Below are 22,954 nucleotides of genomic sequence, written 5' to 3'. Positions count from 1 at the left end.
ATACGCAATGATTTTTTAATATCTTGCAAAAACCAACACGTGGAACCACTTCTGCTGTACTTAAAACACGGTTACTATAGTGCCTAATGTATTAAACATTTTACAATGTGCTGATAACTAGGACAGTTTTTTTAGGATTAGAGTTACATATTTTAATGATAAAAACTAGCCTAGTAAATCAGTAAGTTAGGATAACATCTAACCTGCTGTCATGTGGAACATTTATATAATGTTAACACAGACACACTGAAACACTTTAAATATAACAAATCAAAATATAAATTAAATACATTCACAACCATCTGTATATACAATTAATATAAAGGAAAATGGAATTCTCTGGATCTACTTTAATAATGCAAATAAGTAAAACTTTGAATTTTAGAATTAAGGAAAAATAATCATGTAAATTTTATTTATATTTTTAGTCCTCACCCGAGGATATGTTTTTAATGATTTTAGAGAGGAAGGTAGAAAGAGAGAAACAGGGATGTGAGAGAAAAACATCAATCAGTTGCCTCCCGTGTACACCCTAACCGGGGATGGAACCTGTAACCTAGAATTGAATCCACCACCTTTTGGTGTAAGAGATGACGTTCCAACCAACTGTGACCTGGCCGGGGCTGGGACTCAATTTTAGTCTGAAATAATGAACTCCACTAAATATACTGTTTAGTCAATCATTTAAGGAAAATCTTTATCTTCTTAGATCCTGCTCTTCTGGTCCTGATTTTCAAACTAACAAAGAAAAATAGACTAGCCTCTTTTATTTTTAAAACTGTAAGAATATCCATTGTTTTTTCTTTCTTTCTCCCCCCCCCCCCCCACCTTTTTTTTTCCTGGTTTGATTTTCAAACTAACAAATCCCACATTAAATGGTAAAAACACCTTATTATGCCCTTCTGGCAAGAGAGACAGATAGACATTAGAAACTTTAAATACATTATAAAAAAGAAAAACTCCATTACAATTTAACAAAAATGAAACTAGCACTGCTCCGAAACAGACGTGATTGCTTATGCTTTTAATTAAGGTCAAACCTCTTTTCACTTCTAGCAACCACTGTAACCAACTTAATATATAAAGAAAGCTAAAGCAAGTATAGAATCTTACTGCAGATGAAAATAGATAAATAACATGAAAAGGGAAATGAAAAACTTCAGTTATGCCAATATACCAGCATTACACTTCTACTGCTATATACAAAACACTTTCAGAGCCACACTCCGGAATGGGAAAAGAAGAGAAAACACGTGTAAGCTAGACAGATTAAAAAAATGTCTAACTCTGACACAGCTCTACTCCCTACCCTGATCTAGAATGTCAAAAGAGAAAAAAGTGTAAAGGTCAGAAGCGGAGGATGCTCAATGCACTCACGTGTAGCTCACGCACAAAGCCTCAAAAGCTGAGTTCTCATACTACCTGACGTAGGTAGCTACTGCTGCAGAATTACGGTGCACAGTAACTAAAGCTCACAGGTGCTATCTTCCCTGCACTTGTTTTGCTCTATCCAGAACAACATAATCAATGTGACGTGAAACTGACTCATAATTATGAAAGATGAAACATTTTTATGTTTCGCCAACTTATATCTTAGTTTTAAATTGAAATGTCTTTACGGGATTTTAATACTGCCTCAATGAACATAATGTACATCTGTGAACTGATCCCTTAAGAGCAAAATAGGACCAAATCATTAGGAAAATGTAATGCCTTTAAAACCTTATTTGTTGAATTTTTGTGTGACCAGCTCTCACCCTAAAAGTGATAGTATTCCATGTTTTACTTAACTGTAATAACTGCAATCTCTAATTAGTAGATTCTCGGCAAGAGGGAGGGGATACTCATTCTCATAGGGGAAGTGTTTTAAAACCTACCTCTCGGTAAGAAGGTAAGGAAAATTTTTGTTTTGTTTTAAAAAGGATACCAAAAAGCATGTACTTTAATTTTGTTTTTAAACACAAAAACTAATTTATTTTAAAAATATGAACAACATTAAAGAACATAGATTTTTACTGATCAAAATGGGTTATGGATTTTAAATGGCAAGAACTATTACTCTTAATAGTGCAGAAATAAATTTTCAAGCCATACAAAACTAAATGTTAAAATCTTAAATTTTGCTTTCTAGATATATGCTAATATTGCTGTGATTTTATAATGAAAATGGGCTAATTTTTTTTCTTGAGATAAATTCTACGGTAAATTTTAAGAAAACCTTCTTTAAGGGAACAATTGGAAGATATTCCTTTCTACCTCTCCTATTTCTTCTATGAAAAGAAGGATCCTTTGTTGTTGCCATCCCTAAAAATTACCTTCCACATAAGTCCATCACAACATGTATCTAAGATATTACTTTCCATCAATACAGTATTCTTCCTTCCTTCCAAAAATTTGTAATTTATAAGACCGGAAATATAGAAACATACTGAATAAAGAATGCAAGTATTTACCACGTTCCTAGCATTAACCAATGTGCTAAAACTTTTAATATTAACATCTCACACCATTTTCTACAGTGGCACATGCTTACAATCAAAAGCCGAGTTTACTAGCAACCAGATGAAAGTGTTATATAACACAGACACAGTGATCCAGTATTTGACAATAACAAAAACTACGAAATTACAATACAAATCTTAGTATTCTCATTTCCATGTAGTAGTTTTAGAGTTTAATACGATGGCTTGACATAGAACGGGAAAGTGGATTCTTAATGTAATGTAAATTAATATAATTACAACTTAGCCAAACAGCCGATGAAATTACAAAACACGCTTCGAGTTCATTTTTTGTTTTAAGCACCTTTATAAGGCATTTGGATAATAATGTCTTCATAATTTTCTAGTTTCAATTTTTAGAACTGTTTCTACATACAATTATTTATCACTTTTTTTTGGAGTTTGTTAGTATTTTATGCCTTCATCATTAAAAATCTGGGAAAATCTGCAATTGAGAACAGAAATAATAATTTCCCTACCTGCCAATGCTGACAATGAAAAAAACAGAAACTTTAATTTGATTCAAAAAGGTTACATAATCTTAAATATTGTGACTTCACAAGCTCATAAATAAAAGCAGGATTATTTTGTAATATGGCAGCCATAATTTTAAATCCTTAGAAGTTAGAAGGGAAATAATTAGTAACAAATATTTTATTTCAAAATTCTAATAAGATTCTAACCACAGAATTTCTGCTTTGTACCAAGTTCACCATAAAAATATTCAAGTATTAAGCTAAAATGACCCTGTAGTTATAAATGGCCACAGGCAAGAACTTGGGTTACTTCAAATGTGTTATTGTAGCTCTTAAACACAGAAAGAGAAATTTAAAATTAGGTATATAAATATTTTAAAACGCAATATAAAGGTCAATTTTTTTTCAGTGAAAACACAGTATATATCAATTTTAATTGTAACACCAAGAGAAGTGTCTAAATAGAACAAACAGTCTGATTATACGCCCTAGAAGGGAAACTTGCATGCAGCTAAGTGTGCGTAGAGATTTTCAAGAGTTAACTGAATAGCTTTGATACAGTTTTAAATAGAACAGGTAGCTCATAAATTTGATCATATTTACACTGTATTTTAGAAGTCTATTTACTACCCCTTTCAGAACCTTATATATATTTTCAGAGTACACCAAAGGCTATAGAAGTTTCCCTGGAAACAATCAATAGTATCCCTCCCAAAATTAAATATATCTCAGCAATAATAGTTATAAACAGTAGCCTTAAGAAGTATAAAAAAATGGTCTATAACCACTTAAGATTTTTATTAATACGTGGATTGCTTCAGAATTTATAAGAAATAAGTAATTAGCAAATTTTGCCATGATTCCCTCAAATATAATTATGTGTTTGCCTTGAAGAATGAAAACAAAAAGCAAAATACCCTCCTCTAATGGCTTTAAGATGATTGCTTCAAGTATTGTTATTCAACAATAACTGATCTATTCTAAAAGGAATCTATGAGCATCATCCTTATTCTATGGACCGGTCAACTGGGAATCAGAGATTTAAACAATTTGCCTGAGAATAATAGGAATCATTTTTCAGGTTTAAGTAGAAATATATCAAGTAAAGAGACTAGAGGATAGTGGTGATAGCTGACATTGTGAGTGTACGTAATGCCACTGAATGGTATACTTTAAAATGGTTAAAATAGTTTTTGTTAAGCATATTTTTGTAAAAAAATCAAAGCAAAACATGAGACTAGAAATACCAAGCAATAATCAAACCTAAAAAGTGCTTATAAGTGGAGAAAAATCTATTTTAAAAAAATGTCATAAAAACTGAGTATCAATGTGGAGAGAAACATCCACATCATACACTATTAAATCTAAATATATGAAGAACAAGTAGCATTACAAAAATGGAAAAAACAGAATAGTATACTTATCTCATCTGTAGAAAGAGATAAATTTTTGAGCAATAGAAGCATAAGCAACTAATCAACAGATCTGGTGATGTAAGATACACTTTCACACAATGAAAAAATAAGCCTAAAATTAAAACAGTAGAGTAAATGTAAGCAACACCTGCAATAATCACAATAGATAAAGCTTAATGTCTACAATATAAATCCAACCAATTCAACATTTACCGATCATCTATTATGTGCAGACAATGACTAACATATATATCCATCAAAAGATACAAATAGTTTTTAAGATCAAATCAGCATTTTGGGAAAAAGATTCTTCCTACTAAGTAAATTTTAATATTTTTAAGATACCACTTCATACCTATTCAACTACCAAAAATAAATCTAAAATAACAAAACCTAGAGTTATCTGGACTTCAAGAAGATAAGAAATATTCAGGCACAGCTTTAAAATCAGACTGTTCTCTAGTTAAAGAGTATAAAAGAGGTCATAAAATTGCCCATGATCTGAATAATTTTTCTTGTTCTTTTTTCCCTAAAAAGAAGCTAAGTCTATTTTAAAAAGAGAAAGTTTGTTTTCACGGAAATGAAAAATTAGAAACAACCAACACATGGAGAATTGTTTACTTATGCTGTAATTATACAATCGAACATTCTATATTAAAATGAAAACTATAACCTATTTCAATACAAGCTCATTTAAAATGTGAAAAAACCTAAGATTTCACAATAACTATAGAATAATGGCTTAAGTATAATTTGGTAAGAATCAAAAGCATAGACAAAGAAATGCAATGCTGGATGCTTAAGGTTTACATAGTAAAATGTTTAGGTACATCACTTTTAAAATGCGTTTATAAAAATGTTCAAGTATTAAGCTAAAATGAGACATAAATTCTACATTCTGGCTCATCCATTTTCCTCAGGAAAAAACTTCAACTTTGAGGGAAAAGCAATTTACGTAGCAATGATCCTTCCTTACCCCCAAATCTTAAAAGAAGCCCATGACGACACTACAGACAGAAAGACTCATTTAATTTTCTTGCTCTGTCATCTCTTTCATAAGTCAAGTTAGACAGACACTACACACAAACCCAGGGTTGCTTCATTTCATGGCTCTGAATAAAAGCTTTCAACTCCCAACAGTTAAAAGAATTTGGTATCAGAAGACATTTCGCATTTGATTTTACTCTTCTGGACAGAAAAATAGTCACTCTGTGAATGGAAGAAAATTTATAACAAATGATGCTACAAGGAATATAGATTATTAAATTGTTAGAGGTAATCCTTATTTTAGGGTTGAGTGAACTAAAACCGAAGACGTGAAGGCATTGCCTCATGATGTCTGTAAGTAGCAGAACCAGTAGTGGAACCCAAGATTCTGAACTCCCTTGTCTTATTTCCCTTCATGTAGAATTGAGCATAAAACCTTCCCTTTTAAAACTGCATTCCCAGGAGGAGTCCAAAGAGGATTGTTGGAGAGGCTCTTCCTTTCCGTCTGGCTGAAGCCATCAGGTAAACCAACATGGGCGCGCTTACAAGTACATCCAGGAGCTAGGGAGGAAGCAGCAGGCCGACGCAAAGCGCTTCCTTCTCAGGGTGCGCTGCTGGCAGTACCGCCAGCTCTCTGCGCTCCACGGGGGGCCCTCCTCCCCCCTCCCCACCCGACAAAGCGCGCAGGCTGGGCTACAAGGCCAAGCAAGGCTATGTCATATAACGGATTCGTGTGCACCGTGGTGGCCGCAAACGCCCTGTTCCTAAGGGTGCGACCTATGGCAAACCTGTCCATCAGTGTTAACCAGCTAAAGTTTGCTCGAAGTCTTCAGTCTGTTGCAGAGGAGCGAGCTGGACGCCACTGTGGGGCTGCGAGAGTCCTGAATTCTTACTGGATTGGTGAAGATTCCACGTACAAATTCTTTGAGGTTATCCTCATTGACCCATCCCATAAAGCTATCAGAAGAAATCCTGACACCCAGTGGATCACCACAACAGCCCACAAGCACAGGAAGATGCGAGGGCTGACATGTGCGGGCCCAAGAGCCGTGGCCTTGGGAAGGGCCACAAGTCCCACCACACTACTGGTGGTTCTCGCTGTGCAGCCTGGAGAAGGCGCAATACTCTCCAGCTCCACCGTTACCGCTAATATATGTTTGTAAAATTCTTACCTAATAAGCAATTTAGGACAGTCATGTCTGCTTAAAAGTGTTCTTTAATCAGTCTGCTGATTGTCTCATGAATGCATTGTCACATTATAAAATTTAAACTGTAATAATGTTAGAAGACTATAAAGTGATGGTGTGTCTCATTACTCATAAGATAGAAGCTTTTGTCTTGGCTTTATGTCAGCGATTTTCAACCTTTTTCATCTCATGGCACACATAAACTAATTACTAAAATTCTGCAGCACACCAAAAAGTAGTTTTGCCACGCAGGCCGATGCTCTTTCCACTGAGCCAAACTGTTTGGCCCATTCTTTTTTAATTTGACAGTCTAAGAGGGCTAGAGGTCAGTGCCCCTGACTAGTCAGGTATTGCATGTTTTAAAAAATTGTGTCTCAACAGTGTGCAACCGTATACTGATTGAAAATCGCTCCTTTATCTTATTAGGGAGTTTTCTATGTCAGTGTTTGGTATCATAGGTGTAAAATTCTGTGAAAGAGCGCAAAACTAGCCAGTAGATTTGTTGGTACATGTGATGAAACCTACAGCTTTATTAGGGTAATAATGCAATGCTCTCTGCTTGTTTGTTTACTCTCAAAGGGCTTTTTTTGGAGTTTGAATTTTGCTTGGAAATGTGAAAGATAACCTAATCCATTCTCATGGTCTTATGCAGAAAAATGAAAGTTTAGGGGGTTTACATTTTTTAGATTAACCCAATATAACTGCTGCTTCTGAAAAAAGGAAAGTTTAAAAGAATGCCACCATTTTTAGAATTGAATGATCCTGTTGAAAGAGGGTTCTCTTAAAATTAAACATCCTAGTTTACCTAAAAAAAAAAAAAAATGCATTCCTAATATTACCTTAGGCTATTTATTCCCCTTCCTTCATTAATTCTCCAACTATTCTGTTATATTACTTTGACTTCTTGATATAGTAACATGTTCTTAAACTTAAAACTTCTTTTTAAATGTGTTAACTGGCACTTTAAGACTTACTGAAAATCCTAAAATAAGATTATTTTTTATGCTACTTTTTAACTTCCTGTACTGTCTAGCAAAAATAACAATTTGCTTTCTCTTTACAACCATAAATCTTTAATTTCTAAAGTACAGGCTTTGATCTGTTAATGGAACAGGTAATTTTAATCACAAAATATATGAAAATAAATTTTTACCATTTCTAGTCAGAGATAAAAGCATATTTTAGAAAAACAAAGTATCTCCAAACCTACTAAAGTCTCAAAGTTATTAGAGAAAGATCTTCCTGCTTCATTATTAGTTAATTAAGAATTTTTCAAAACTACTTACTCCTCTGACCTTTACTGTGTAGTCTCTATAACTGGCAGTTAATTCTGCTAAAATTAATTTTCCCTTGTTTCTAAGATTCTGTGGAATCTTGATCCTAAACTGACAATGGCAGAGCCCACTTCTTCTTTTTAGTATCTGATAGCACATGGCGGGCATTAAATAAATATTCATTCAATCAAACACAATTTCCAGGCTCTTGATTCCTCTAAATATTTACTTAAACTAGTTCTTCAAGAACCTTTAATATATTTAGAGGCACAAAAAATTAAAATCTTCACTTTTCTCATTTCTCACCAGGGATGCCTTAAGTCACAAATTTAATTCTTTACAAGGTTTTGTTAACTGATTTGAAAAACATCATTTTGAAGTTTGTGTTATTCAAAAAACGCAAGAAGTGATAAACTTTATTTCAAATTTTAATATTTATATTTATAATAAGAGATCACAGCACTGATACTGCTTACTTAGAGGTTAGAAGCCTTTATTTTCCCTCACTTATTAGTAGGTTAAAGGTTTTTGTTTATTTTTAAAATTTGTCAGTTACTATTTACATTCAATATTATTTTGTATTAGTTTTAGATGTGCAGCATAGTGGTTAGACAATCATATACTTTACAAACTGTTCCCTCTGATATTTCCAGTATTCAACTGGCACCATACATAGTTATTACAATATTATTGACTACATGTTTTTTAGGCTGTACTTTACACTGCCATAACTATTTTGGTAGGGTAAAGTTTTAAATTAAAAAGAAAGGGAAGGAAGGGAAGGAAGGGAAGAAAGGGAAGGAAGGAAAGAAGGAAGGAAGGAAGGAAGGAAAGGTGGATGGATTTACATCCTAATTCCCAGAACTGGTGATTGTTACTTTATTTAGAAAAGAGTCTTTGCAGGATTAAATTAAGGATTTTGAGATTAGATTATCCTTGATTACCTAGGTTGGTCATAAGTGCCACCTCATGTCCTTATAAGAGTAAGGTGGAGGGGAAATTAGCTAACACATACAGAGAAAAGATGATACAAAGATGGAGGCAGAGGTTGGAGGATATGGCCAGACTTCCAGCAGTCACCAGAAGCTGGAAGCAAGGAACAGATTCTCCCCTTAGAGGCTATGAAGAAAGTGCAGCTTTGCCTTGATTTCAGACTTCTGGCCTCCAGAATTGCAAGAGAAAAATAAATTTCTGATGTTTCAAACCTCCAAATTTGTGGTAATTTATTATGGCAGTCACAGAAAATTAATACAAATAGTATAGAAGTTTATTGAGTTTTTCATTCGTTTTGCTATTACCTCTCTGCTTTGGTTTGCTGGCCATCTGGCCACTGAAGAAATACACAAGCTGAAAACAAAGGTGGGAAATGAAGAAAAATACATAAATAACACAAAACATGATTATACATACCACTGCAAAAATGCTTCCACACATTAAAAGGGTAAAAATAAAACACTCAAAAACTTTCCAAATAATTGGACAGTTTGCCTAACTGAACTGTCACATCACTACAAAGTTAGCATTCTCATGCTTTTGCTCTGAGCCGAACCCTAAATGTATAGTGGAAGAAATTCCCAGCGAACAGTAATAACACTGGCAGTCCCAGGTATTTCATGGATCGTGAGCAGCCTTACTGATCTAATAATGCCTTGAGAACAAACTCAAGTACAGTCCCTGACTTATGATTGTTTGACTTACACTTTTTCAACTTTATGATGGTGCAAAAGCATACACATTCAGTAGAAACCGTACTTTGAATTTTGATCTTCTTCCAGGCTAGTAATATGTGGTACAAAACTCTCTTACGATGCTGGGTAGCAGTAGCTCCCAGTCAGGCACACAATCACGAGGGTAAAGAACCAATACTCTAAGTATAGTGTGTTGCCAGTGTTTTTGAGATATTGTGTTCTCAACACGTTTAAGGTAAGCAATACTTAACTATGATGTTATAGGTTAGGTATATTAAGTACATTTTTTACTTATATTACTAGAAAATGATTTATGATATTTTCAACTTATGATGGGTTTATTGCGGCTGCATCTCAAGTTGAGGAGCACCTGTACTACTATTTAAAAAATAGCACTTAAAATCAGAATACAACCACTATTTGTTGTTTTGCTTAGGGGAAAAAAAAGAAGACTGCTTAATGGAGTTAAACCTGAAAGATACACAAGTCCTCTTTTCCAGTTGATCTTAACTAATAATCTTAGGCAAACTATGCCTCAAGACAAATTCATATTTTTCTATTTTGAGTGAAGTATTTATTTTTTATTTCTTTCACAAAGTCATTTTTTACATCTATAGACTGCAATGTGGTATCCTGAGTTGGATCCTGGAAGAGAAAAAGGACATTAGTGAAAAAAATAGTGAAAGCTAAAGTTTGTGAAGCCTGGATTTAGTTAATAGTAATGTCCCAATATTGGTTTCTTTGTTTTGACAAATGCACCATAGTTATGTAAGCCCTACCTGGGTGGCTCAGTTGGTTGGAATGTCGTCCTGTACACTAGAAGGTTGTGGGTTTGATTCCCAGTCGGGGCGAGTACAGGAGGCAACCTATCGATGTTTCTCTCTCACATTGTTGTCTCTCTCTCTCCCTTCCTCTAAATATATATCCTGGGGTGAGGATTTAAAAACACACAAAAAATATTAACAAGAGGGGAAACTGGGTAAGGGGTACATGGAAACTGAACTATCTGTGAAACACTTCTGAAAATCTATTTCAGAATAGTATTATATGAGCAGCACTGTTTTCTTTAAAAAATATTTAAATGGCTTATAGGCATAATACCAAAAGGGTGCAAAAATGTGTTAATCAAACTTGTTTTATGAAACGTTTCTAAGTTTGTGATCACATTTTTATAGTCAGTCATTCCAAATGCACCAAATAGGAGCTTACTATGTAATGAGGCAAATCAGTAAAGGGACAGAAATGGGATTCAGAGTCAAAAGCATTTAGCTCTATTACCTAGTCAGTTTTAGATTCTCTTGTAAATATAGATTCATTTTATTTATTTTTTAAATATATTTTTATTGATTTCAGATAGGAAAGGGGAGGGAGGGAGTGATAGAAACATCAATGATAAGAATCACTGATTGGCTGCCTCCTGCATGTCCCCTACTGGAGATTCAAGCCTGCAACCCAGGCATTTGCCCTTGACTGGAACTGAATCTAGGACCCTTCAGTCCACAGGCCGACACTCAATCCACTGAGCCAAACCAGGTAGGGCTAGAGCCGTGGGCAAACTACGGCCCGCGGGCCAGATCCGGCCCTTTCGGCTGTTCTATCCGGCCCGCGGAGCCGAAAGAGCGGAGGGTTCTCTTGCTCTCCCCTCCGCTCCTTCACCAGCAGCAGTGTTAACATGGCAACGTTGGGAAACACGGCCACAGCTCCTTCTTCTGAGTCCAGTTTAAGAACCCATTGTGGCCCTCGAGTCAAAAAGTTTGCCCACCCCTGGTAGATTCATTTTATTTTATTTTAATTCAATTAATGAATACTTAGGAAAAGAGCCTAGTACCATGCACAGTGCCTAACACATAGTAGAGGTACCCTAAAAATATTAGTCCTCTTTGCATTCATAAGTGTCTTACTAAGCACTGGGAGTGGAAGAATAAATCAGGACCATTTCCATAAGGCAGTCACAGTTCAGTGGATTTCTTAGGTATGACACCACGGCAAGTCCATAAAAGAGAAAAAGGAATAAATTTGACTTTATTAAAATTTAAATCTTCAAAATTTTTCTATGAAGTCATAACTGATTTTTCACAATGGTCTTTCCGCAGTCCACACCTTATTTGCATTTTCTGCTAGTTTAGATGATGCTGACTGAATGTCCCATCTGTACTACATTCCTTTTGGGGTATCTGAAAATTGCTTTCTTCACCCACAGGGTAAGCCCTTTAATCCTTACATATAAAAAATACATGTATATATGTGTATTTTTTCTTCTTCCTAAGTAATTCTACCACACCCTGATAGATCTGTCAGACTGAAGGAACCCTGAAAACCTACAGAAAAAGACTGCAACAATTAGTGCACACTTCCTTGTGCCTCAACTAGTACCAAGTACCATCAATCTTTTAAGTTTTGCCTAATGCAATAAGTAAAAGATGATTCCAAATTGCATGCTTTATATCACTAATTATAAATAAAAATAAGTGTTTTTAGTTGTTTGGCTTTTAGTTCTGATAAACTGCCTAGTCACCTTTTGCCAATTACTATAGGGTTGCTGATCGTTTTCTTAATATTTGGTATCAATTCACTGTAAATTATGGAAATTAGCCTTTTCACTTGTACATTTTCTCTCTCCTTGTCATTTGTCTTTTGACTTTGTTTATGGCATATGTTGCCAAATAGAAGTTATGATTTTTAGGAAATAAAATTTGCCAAATTTTTTCCTTTGTAGTTTTTAGGTTTTGTGCCGTTTTTTAGGCTTCCACAAGACCAACTTATAAATAATGATTCACCCTTCCTTCTATAACTTTGATGGCTCTATTATTTACATTTACATATATGCTTAGAGACAATAATAGCACAGTGATTAAGAGAACATACCATGGAACCAGAATGCCTATGCTTGAATCCCGCTTTCTGCCACTTAATTGCTGTGTGACTCTGCATCAATCTCCCCATCTATAAAATGGGGGTAAAACAGTATCTCACAAAGCTGTTGGGAGAATTAAATATATTAATAAATATAAAGAGTTTATGATAGCTGCCCTGATACATAATAAGTGTTAGGTGTTATTTGACTGATCCACCAAATACTTAACCACTTGTCCTAATACCATTTACTAAATCTTGCCATTTCCTCCAATGACTTGAAATGCCAATTTTATAATGCATAAATCCATACATACATATATATATATATATACACATATATATATGCAATTTCTAGATTTTGTTATTAGTCTATTTGTTTCAGAGTCTATTTGGTACTTCCTCGGAAACCAACTTGAAATATTATAATTTCCTAACATACTGTAGGTGTTTTTTTTTCATGTGTTTTAATACTTGAAAGGCTAGCTTCTCTTCTTCCATCTTCTTTTTCACATTTTATGCTTTCCAAATGAACTTCACAGTAATGTTGTCAAGTTTTAAAAAACTAACAATATTTTAATTTAAATTGCATTAAGTACATAAAATAATTTAGGGAAAACCACTAAGTTTACAATACTGAGCTCTCCTAAGAGCACAGTATTTCCAGTTAATCTTTTTAAAATGTCTCTTAGTAGAACCTCTCCATTTACTTATGTTGGTATCTTATCTTTTTGTTTCTTATATTTTTCGTTATATTTTCTAAAGAAGCTGCTTTTTATATATAGGAAAGCTGATGATTCTGGTACATTAATTTTGTAAAGAGCCACATTACCAAAGTCCCTTATTGTTTCTAACAACGAGAACAGTAAAATGGTTGATTCTTGAGTTTCATGTATATATCGTCTCCTGCTGCACAAAAATTTTGCTTCCTCTCTCCCCAATATTAATCTTGGATATTGACTTACACCTCCACTATAATATTATGTAACAGTGCTAAACGTTGGGCATCCTTTTCTTGTTCCTTACATTAATAAAAATACTTCTAGCATACCACTCGCTAAGCATGACAATGGTTTTGGTTTGAAATAAAATTTTTCTTAATCATGTGAAATAAGAATTCATCAATTTTAATTACACAGAGAATGCTTATCAGGAATTGATATTAATTAGGTCAAATGCTTTTTTGGCATCAAAAAATGATCATGTGGTTTTCTCTCACCTATTAATAGAACATGTATATAGATTTCCTAATATTGAACCACATATGCATTTATTTCAGAGCTGAAACCCTAGGGCTGAAGATTATTTTCATGTACTGTTGAATTCCATTTGCTAGTACCAAATTGAAGCTACATTAATATTTGTAAAATTTTTTCATATTTTCCTGTTTCATGCTGCCTAGAAAGTTTACAATCAATATTTCATTAGCTTTCTTAAAAGAATTGTAAACTTTTTTTCTTTATCCATGCTCAACCAGTGTGCTGCAAGAATTTTTAAAGCATGTAATACCTGACTAGTAAAGGGCATTCACCTCTTTTCCCTTAAATTGTAAAATTAAAAATGAAAACAGCCAATACAATAATAGCCATCCAATGTGAACGAATCAAAATTATACCTATTTTTGCTCTGGCTTGGTAGCTCAGTTGGTTATCGTCCTGATACGCCAAGATTGTGGGTTTGATCGCTGGTTAGCGCACATACGAGAATCAACCAATGAATGCATAAATAAGTGGAACAAGTCGGTACTTCTTTCTCTCTCTCTCAAAAAATTAATTTTTTTAAAATATATTTCACTGATTTTCCACAGAGAGGAAGGGAGAGAGACAGAGAGTCAGAAACATCGATGAGAGAGAAACATCGATCAGCCGCCTCCTGCACATCCCCCACTGGGGATGTGCCTGCAACCCAGGTACACGCCCTTGACCGGAATCGAACCTGGGACCTTTCAGTCCACAGGCCGACGCTCTATCCACCGAGCCAAACCAGCCTCGGCTCAAAAAATTAATTTAACAAAATAAATTATTTTTGTCAGATTGGCAAAAAATATAATACATTTTTGGTATGCTGGAGAATTTTAGTAATTACTGCCATTGGCAAAAAATATAATACATTTTTGGTATGCTGGAGAATTTTAGTAATTACTGCCATGAGATGAAAAAAGGCTGAAAAATCACTGCTTTAGGAGAGCCATAACTATCTCTTCCTTGGGTATTTGAAATAGCATACTTATGAAAATATTTGGGTCTCAAGGTTTTTGTGGAGCAGTCCTTAAGACAACTTTAATTTCTTCAATGTTATCAGTCTATTAAATTTCTTTCTTCTGGTATCAAATCTGTTAATGTTTTTCTAAAATAGCCACTTCATGCTCGAGAAAATAACCATTATTAAAGGGGATAACCAAGTCATTGCAATTACAAATCACATTTTTAGTATGACCACATGTGCCTGTAGAAATAAACACCAACTAATTAGATCAATCAATGCATATTTTAAAACTTCAAAGAATTATTCACACCTCCCAAATAAAATTTTAGCAAATAATTTCTCCATCTTATGACTGGGCCTAAGTATTTTTTAAATGTGTGGCTTAACTTTAATAAAATAGTGTCATGGGAATAAGAGATAGTAATGAATAGAACTTGAAAATCAAAAAAATGAAACAAAATAAAAACAAATAAAATAAAATAGCCACTTCATCCAGATTGTCAAAATTATTTGTATAGTGTGTGGTTATTTCATTCTCTTCTTCTGAATGCTGAATTCTACCACATAACTTCCCAAACTTCATCCCAATCAGTTTACTCTCAACCACCTTCCTATTGATCAAAATCAGGAATCAGAACACTGGGTTCAAGAGAGCTGACAATGCACAGAAATCCACTCTATAAAATTAATAGTAAAGGAATAGAATAGATAAAATACACAATTACAACGAAAATAAAAACAGTGTTTTCAGGGGGCAAAAGACAACAGATTTTTAGAAGACAGAAAGTGAATAGAGGATTGATATCTTATTCATTCATTTATTCATTATTTCAAAAAATATTTTATGTACTAGGCATTGTTCTAATCACTGGAGATAAAGCCCTGTGCAAAAAGACAAAGTCCCTGCTCTCACTGCGTGGATATTCTAATCAGAGGGAAGAGACATAACCAGTAACTTATTATTTAAGCAGTGGTAAGAAAAATGAAATAGGATAGGGAAATAAAGAATCTAATTCTGCAGTCTGGATTCTTTGTCACATGTGGCCACTGAAGTCTCTGCTATTAGTATTAATGATGAGCTACTGATTAGACAATTTCCTTAGAAAATCTTCCAGTCTAGACTGCTGGGCTCTGTATGTATATCAGGGCACATATTTAACACTCAGCCAGTCAATTTACAAATCTGCCTTAGCCTTCACTACCTGCTTGCACAGAACTTAAAGATGAACCAGAACTGACAGCTTAGGCCTTCTCAGGTCTTTCCTAAACATGCACACAGCCCCACGCATATATACCTTTCAGATTTCCCAGAAATATATCAGAGCTTCTCAAATCCCCTAATGGCTATCTCATTCCTCAGCTATTCCTTTTAAGATTTTTGGTTAGCCTGTTGTTTGTCCCAACTGTTATTCACTATAACAGGCAGCCAAGATGTTCAACAACTGCCTCTGTTTCCAATGAATACCCTGATGGGCAAAAGGCTATTTGTACGGGATGAGCTCCACATCAGGTCAAATACAGACAGTCTTGTGAATGTCTTTCAAGGAACCACCAAACAGGTCAAGTAATGACAATTCCCTGGGAATGGGGCTTTGAAGGAGTTCCAATCTTGTTCTGCCCCTTCCAGTGGCTTCTGGAGGCTGCTAGTTTTCACCATGATTGGGGCAGTTGGTTTTCAAGGCTACTGTGGAGCTGGAGAGAGGGGAATAGAAACAAAGCAAGTTAAAACTCTACAAAGTATAGTGTTTTTGCTGAAATTCAGCCATTTTTCTTGAATAAATGTTCCCAGATTGCTGTGAGCCTTTGATTAATTCTCATAGTTCTGGAAAACGTTGTTCTATTTTTGTCAGTGTTCTCATTGCTCTTAGGAGAAAGTTTTCAGAGGTTCTTTCTCTGCCATTATTGTTGACATCCTCTGCATCTGATTTGAGAAACTCCTTCAGCTCAATCTTCATACTTATTAATTCAGTCTCTTTTTTATTTTTAAAATTTCAATATTTACATTTCTTATTTCTTCTGAAATGACTGATAATTCTTATCTTTAAATTTTCCTTCAGTTTATACTATTCATTATTTCCTTAGTTTCGGTTGCATTTGGTATCTCTCATAGTATTAATTTTTCTCAAATGACTAATTTTAATCTAGGTTATTAGTTCATATTTGTATTTTGGAAGTTTCAACTAAACAGTTTTTTCTCAGAGTGGATGAGAATCTTTGTTCATCTGTTGTTATATGCAGGTTCTAGTTATACGTTGAGCGGCCAGATTATTATAACCAGCCAGATTATTATGACCACCCCATCAGTACTTCATTGACACTTCCAAAAATACTGAATATTGAAAACTTCCTAAGCAAATACTCTCAAGGTTTTATTATTATTATTGCTTGCATAACTAATTCACTTCATTGTACTGATGGGATGGTCATAATAATCTGGCCACTTAGTGTATATACCCACTTCCAGTGCCTATAGAAGAGAGGTGAATTATGCTGTTAGGCAGTATCTGCAGTTAACTGGCTTTCTAGATATGAATCCCTACCTGTTCTGAACACCATATAAATTATTAGGGATATATCTGGTCTCTATGCCAGACTTCTGACTTCAGAGAGAGTAGCTATCAGAGTTTTACCCTAGAAAGAAACACTGGAGTTAGAAACTCACTTTGCTTTTTGCTTCCTCTGCTTTTGTAATACCAGTCTGTAATTGCTTCAGTCTATTCTTGCTTCTTTCTCTAACGTCAAAATTCACTCATTCATTTATAAAATATTTATTGAGTGTCTACTATATGCCAGGCACTAGTTTAGATACTGGGAATTTAGTAATGAGCAAAGTCCCCAGACTCAAGGAAACTTACATTCTAATAGAAAGATAAACAGATACGTAAGGTAATAATTTCACAAGATAACCAGTACTACGAAAAATAAAACAAAGTAAAGAATAGAGAGTAACTACAGCATGAGTAGGGAACCTTTCTTCTGACGAGGGCCATTTGGATATTTATAACATCATTCGTAAGCCATACAAAATTATCAACTTAAAAATTAGCCTGCTATATTTGGTCAAACATTTAATTAACTCACCCCCAATGCCTTGGCAGGGCTATACCAAATGATTTTGTGGGCCACCTTATATGGCACGGGCCAGCCTTTCCACACCCCTGGACTACAGGGGGGAGAGTGGAAGAGAGAGGAAGACAGAGAGAAAGATAAATGTAAGAGAAACACATCGACTGGTTGCCTCCTGCACGTGCCCTAAGGGTGTGGGGGGAGCCTGCAACTGAAGTACATGCCCTTGACCAAAATCGAACCTGGGACCCTTCGGTCCGCAGGCCGACACTCTATCCACTGAGCCAAACCAGCTAGGGCTATTTTATTTGATTTTTAAAATTTTATTTGTATTGATTTCAGAGAAGAAGGGAGAGGGAGAGACGGATAGAAACATCAATGATGATATTCACTGACTCCTACACACCCCCTAATGAGGATCGAGCCTGCAACCTGGGCATGTGTCCTGACCAGGAATCCAACTGTGACCTCCTGATTCATAGGTGGATGTTCAACCACTGAGTCACACTGGCCAAACCAGGGAAGCTATTTTAGATAAGGTGATTTTTCCCTGATGTGGTAACATTTCATCAGAGATCTGAATAATGAAAAAGAAAGAGCTATAAAAATATAGCTCTAGCCAGCATGTGCTTGAACGTCGACCTATGAACCAGGAGGTCACGGTTCGATTCCAGTCAGGGCACATGCCTGGGTTGTGGGCTTGAGCCCCAGTATGGGGCTTGCAGGAGACAGCCGATCAATGAGTCTCTCTCATCACTGACGTTCCTATCTTTCTCTCCCTCTCCCTTACTCTCTGAAATCAATAAAAATATATTTTTTTTAAAAAGAGAAGATATGAAGGAGGACTTTCAGAAGGAACTAGTAAGTGTGAAGAAACTGAAAGGATAACATCTAGGCATGTCTGAAAATAGCAAAAAGGCGAATGTTAGCAAGTGAATGAGGGGTTGGAAATGAGGCCTGAGAAGTAGGCAAAGGGCCAGATCACACAACCTTGTAAAATACAATAGAGTTTAGGAAGGCAATGGGTGCTTCAGGCAAAAGAATGACATGATTTGATTTACATACATTAAATACTATGGGGAGAATAGACTATAAGGCAGCGGTTCTCAATCTGTGGGTCAGACCCCTTTGAGGGTCGAACGACCCTTTCACAGGGGTCGCCTAAGACCATCGGAAAACACATATATAATTACATATTGTTTTTGTGATTAGTCACTATGCTTTAATTATATTCAATCTGTAACAATGAAAATACATCCTGCATATCAGATATTTACATTACAATTCATAACAGTAGCAACATTACAGTTATGAAGTAGCAACGAAAATAACTATATGGTTGGGGGTCACCACAACATGAGGAACTGTATTAAAGGGTCACGGCATTAGGAAGGTTGAGAACCACTGCTATAAGGAAATTTATGCCCTCTCCAGGCAGATGGTTCAATGTTTGGAAAACTTTTCTCTGGGCTTTATCCAGGGGACACACACCAGATTATCAAAATTGAGAGCAAGGGCCAGGAAATTTGATGAATAGGCACCCTTCCATTCTTCATTTTTGTTTACTTGCAGGGGTCCTCAAACTACGGCCTGCAGGCCACATGCAAATACAAATATTGTATTTGTTCCCATTTTGTTTTTTTACTTCAAAATAAGATATGTGCAGTGTGCATAGGAATTTGTTCATAGTTTTTTTTTTTTAAACTATAGTCCGGCCCTCCAACAGTCTGAGGGACAGTGAACCGGCCCCCTGTTTAAAAAGTTTAAGGACCCCTGACTTAGAGATTAGTACATTTCTGAAACTTCTACACATACTTTCAGCTGTGATTTCTACTCCTAGTTTCTCTACTGATGCAATCTGTTTCTTATCTTTCAGAAATTCACCAAAATCTCATCAGCTGATGGCAACCATTTTTTATTTGCCACCTTTTAAAAAACATCTAACATATCTACTAACATATTTACTTAGAGTCCTGCTAAAATAAACACAAATATCCAGTAGCTCTACATTCAGCAGACATCCCTTAAGGCTTTTCTAGAGTGACTTTAAGAGGACGACCTTTTAGCTCTCATAATTCAGGCAACAGCACAAATCACATTTCTGTGGCCAAAAAATATTGCAACCAACTGTACCTTCCCTGATGGACTTTCTGCAGAGAGGCAAAACCCATCACCATGCTGGACAACTCCTTCCATATGAATAAACAGCTTGGCCAACTGACTCTGGTAAAGTTGATGAGTTCTTCTAGCTTCTTTATTTGGGAGGCATGACTGATAACATATCATGGTACTGTCAGCTGTAGGAATATTTATAGTAACTTTACACTTAACACACTGTGGACCAGTAGTTTTATTGCTAGCTTTACCCAGTGGGTAGATAAGTTTCTATTGAACGAATACAAAAAATGTTTTACATAAATGTTAAATGCACACTTTAAAATTAAATACCCATTGCATTTTGAAGTTATTTATTACATGTTCTTACAAGCTAATATCTTTTTAGAGTATGATACTTTGTAAAAGCGAGAATTCTCATGATCCGTCCCCAATGTGTTAACAGAACACTATAGAATTTACTGAGAAAAAATATTTGAAAATACACATAGGCTGTACCAAATTTTTAATAGGAAAAATATTTTATCCAGAACAGATTCTCTAAAGAATTGTTTTTACAGTTTCTAATATTACTTCTTGAAAAATCACCCTTTCAAGTTATTAAATCTTTAATAAAAAAATTAACACAAACTTTTCCCCACAAGCTTTCTTTAAAATAGGAAGATGTGTTCCACAAGAAAAATTCTAAAACCACAGTAAAAAGTATTGAGAAGAAAGGAGTTAACCTGAATTAAATGTGTCAAAGTAAGCTTAATATAATAATCCAACAGTTCTACTACATTCCTTCCAACCCTCCTTGGATGAATCTCTCTTTTGTTTTTAACTTGTCAGTTACAAAACAAAAATTTCTCTAATGTGTGAAGATTCAGACTCCATAGAACTCACAGCCTCCAAAACTTTATCTTCATTTTCCTTTAATCTGTGAAGGGAACATTTCTACAAGAAGCACAATATTTTCTGTAGGTGCTATTGATACCACTGTAATAAACCCAGTCATGAATTAACTGGATAGGAGCAAAGGGAAAACCAAATAAGACGCATGCCTATTAAAGTCTGGGTGAAATAGGGAAGGTACTTGTCTGTCAGTCACACCTGGGAACAGGACATTGGCCAGAGTAGGCGTGGCCACTGCAAGGGCGGGAATATTTGTGATACATAATCTCCTAAACAAAGAAGTTCCCTCTCTCTTGCACTCTTTTGCATTGGGCTCCTAGCTCTCTTATTGCAGGTGGCACACTCCCGTACATTCACCCACACAATGGACTGATGAACTGTGACTAATCTTATGCTACACCAGACCCAGCTCCACCATGGAACAGAAACTCTGGACACTGGCTTTGCTTCTAGCTCTGCTGAATCCTCAGCTGTACCTCTTTCAGGACTGGTTTAAGGGAAATGTAACTTTTCAAACTGAAGGCTATAATTCCACACAAAGCTTTCTAATACGTCTCATCCTCCTGTGGGGGTCTCCGGAAATTCTTATTCCACCAATACTCCAAGGACCCCACTCCCACTAGCAACAGAGAAAGGCCATCCATGCATTTCTCCAATAACACTATTGCCTGACATATGGTATACTTCAATATGAATATTCTAGAAATGCATTGCTTCCAGTAATATAGAAAGATTTGTACTCTATTTCATCCATTTTTAAAGTCAAAATTCTATATATCTATATATCAATGAGCTCTCCAGAGTAATCTGGATAAAATTTATTATATACTATACTAATAGAAATAAGTCTTTTGAAATGTCTTTAGATGTGAGAAAAACTATAAAATCTAGGTTTGCCCTGGCCAGGTGGCTCAATTACTTGGAGCATTGCCCTATACATCAAAAAAGTTGTGGGTTCGATTCCTGGTCGGGCTGTGTACAGAAGGCAACAGATCCATGTTTCTCTCACATGGATGTTTCTCTCTCTCTCTCAAATCAATAAACATATCCTCAGGTGAGGATAAAGAAAAAATAGGAGGGGGGGGGGAACCAAGATGGTGGCATAGGTAAACACCGGAGATTGCTGCCTCGCACAACCACTTCAAAAATACAACTAAAAGACGGAACAGACATCACCCAGAACCACAGCAAGGCTGGCTGAGTGGAAATTCTACAACTAGAAGGAAAGAGAAAAGCATACCGAGACTCAGAGGAGGCGCAGTGCGGAAGTAAAATACTAAGGTGCGGAGGTGCATGCAGAGCAGGCTGGCGGCTGAGGACGTGGTTGTCATTTTCAATCGGGAGGGAGTCTCGGGCTCTGAGCTCCAGGTCCGGGCGAGTTCTAGGGACCCAGACTCATACGGGAGAAGCAGGACTGTCTGGCAGCGGTTGGAACTCGAGGGCAGCTTTCTCTCCGAGAGTCTTGCAGCAATTACCGGGACATTGAGAAGCAAAGCCTCTCAGGACAGGGCTGAGAGCAGCCATAACTGCTAGCCCCACCTTGTTGATCCCGTGGGACCTGCCTTGCCCAAGCCTTGCAGGGAGGCTTTTACTGGATAGCCTCAGGCAAAGGCTAGATTAGCACCTCCCTAGAGATCCAGGAGCCAGGAAGCCCAGAGGTCAGAGTGGGACCATCCAGTTTGCAGCTCCGTGGAAACATAAAGGACACACTCAGGGGGCAGACTCAGTGAGCACCAAAGCCCCACTGAAGTAAGTCTTGCCCCAGAGGGGTGTCTCCAGCACAGAAGTTCTCCCACTGCAGACACAGCTGATTCTCACAGCCAATTGGCCTGGAGGCCAATTCCTCCCAGTGATACCTACAACAATCAAGGCTTAACTACAACAAGACTGCGCACAAAGACCACAAGGGGGTGCACCAAGAGTGTACCTCCACAGGTAACTGTGGAGGCTGAACCACTGGGCCCTAGAGGACACTTAGCACAGAAAACCACTCTACCAACACAGGGAAGCATAAAAAGATGCGGAGACAAAGAAAAAGGACACAAATGACAGAAATGGAGGAAAAGCAAACTACTGCATATAGAGTTCAAAACCATACTTTTAAGGTCTTTCAATAATTTTCTAGAAACTGCTGATAAATGTAGTGAGATCCTCAAGAAATCTAATGAGACCCTCGATGTTGTGATAAAGAACCAACTAGAAATTAAGCATACACTGACTGAAATAAAGTATATTATACAGACACCCAACAGCAGACCAGAGGAGCGCAAGAATCAAGTCAAAGATTCGAAAC

The 22,954-nt window shown here is 36.0% G+C and overlaps 1 protein-coding gene and 1 pseudogene across 1 annotated transcript in view; one reads left to right on the top strand and one right to left on the bottom strand.

Moving 5' to 3' along the window:
* Positions 1–22,954, bottom strand: part of EYA3 (EYA transcriptional coactivator and phosphatase 3) — a 100,281-nt gene that overhangs the window by 63,200 nt on the left and 14,127 nt on the right. The window lies entirely within an intron of this gene.
* LOC102769481 lies at positions 4,998–6,588 on the top strand (annotated as a pseudogene).

The sequence above is a fragment of the Myotis davidii genome, unplaced genomic scaffold (assembly GCF_000327345.1).
Source record: "Myotis davidii unplaced genomic scaffold, ASM32734v1 scaffold149, whole genome shotgun sequence".
NCBI lineage: Eukaryota > Metazoa > Chordata > Mammalia > Chiroptera > Vespertilionidae > Myotis > Myotis davidii.
Note: the sequence above shows the minus strand (reverse complement) of the source record. Positions and strands in the feature narration are given on the sequence as shown.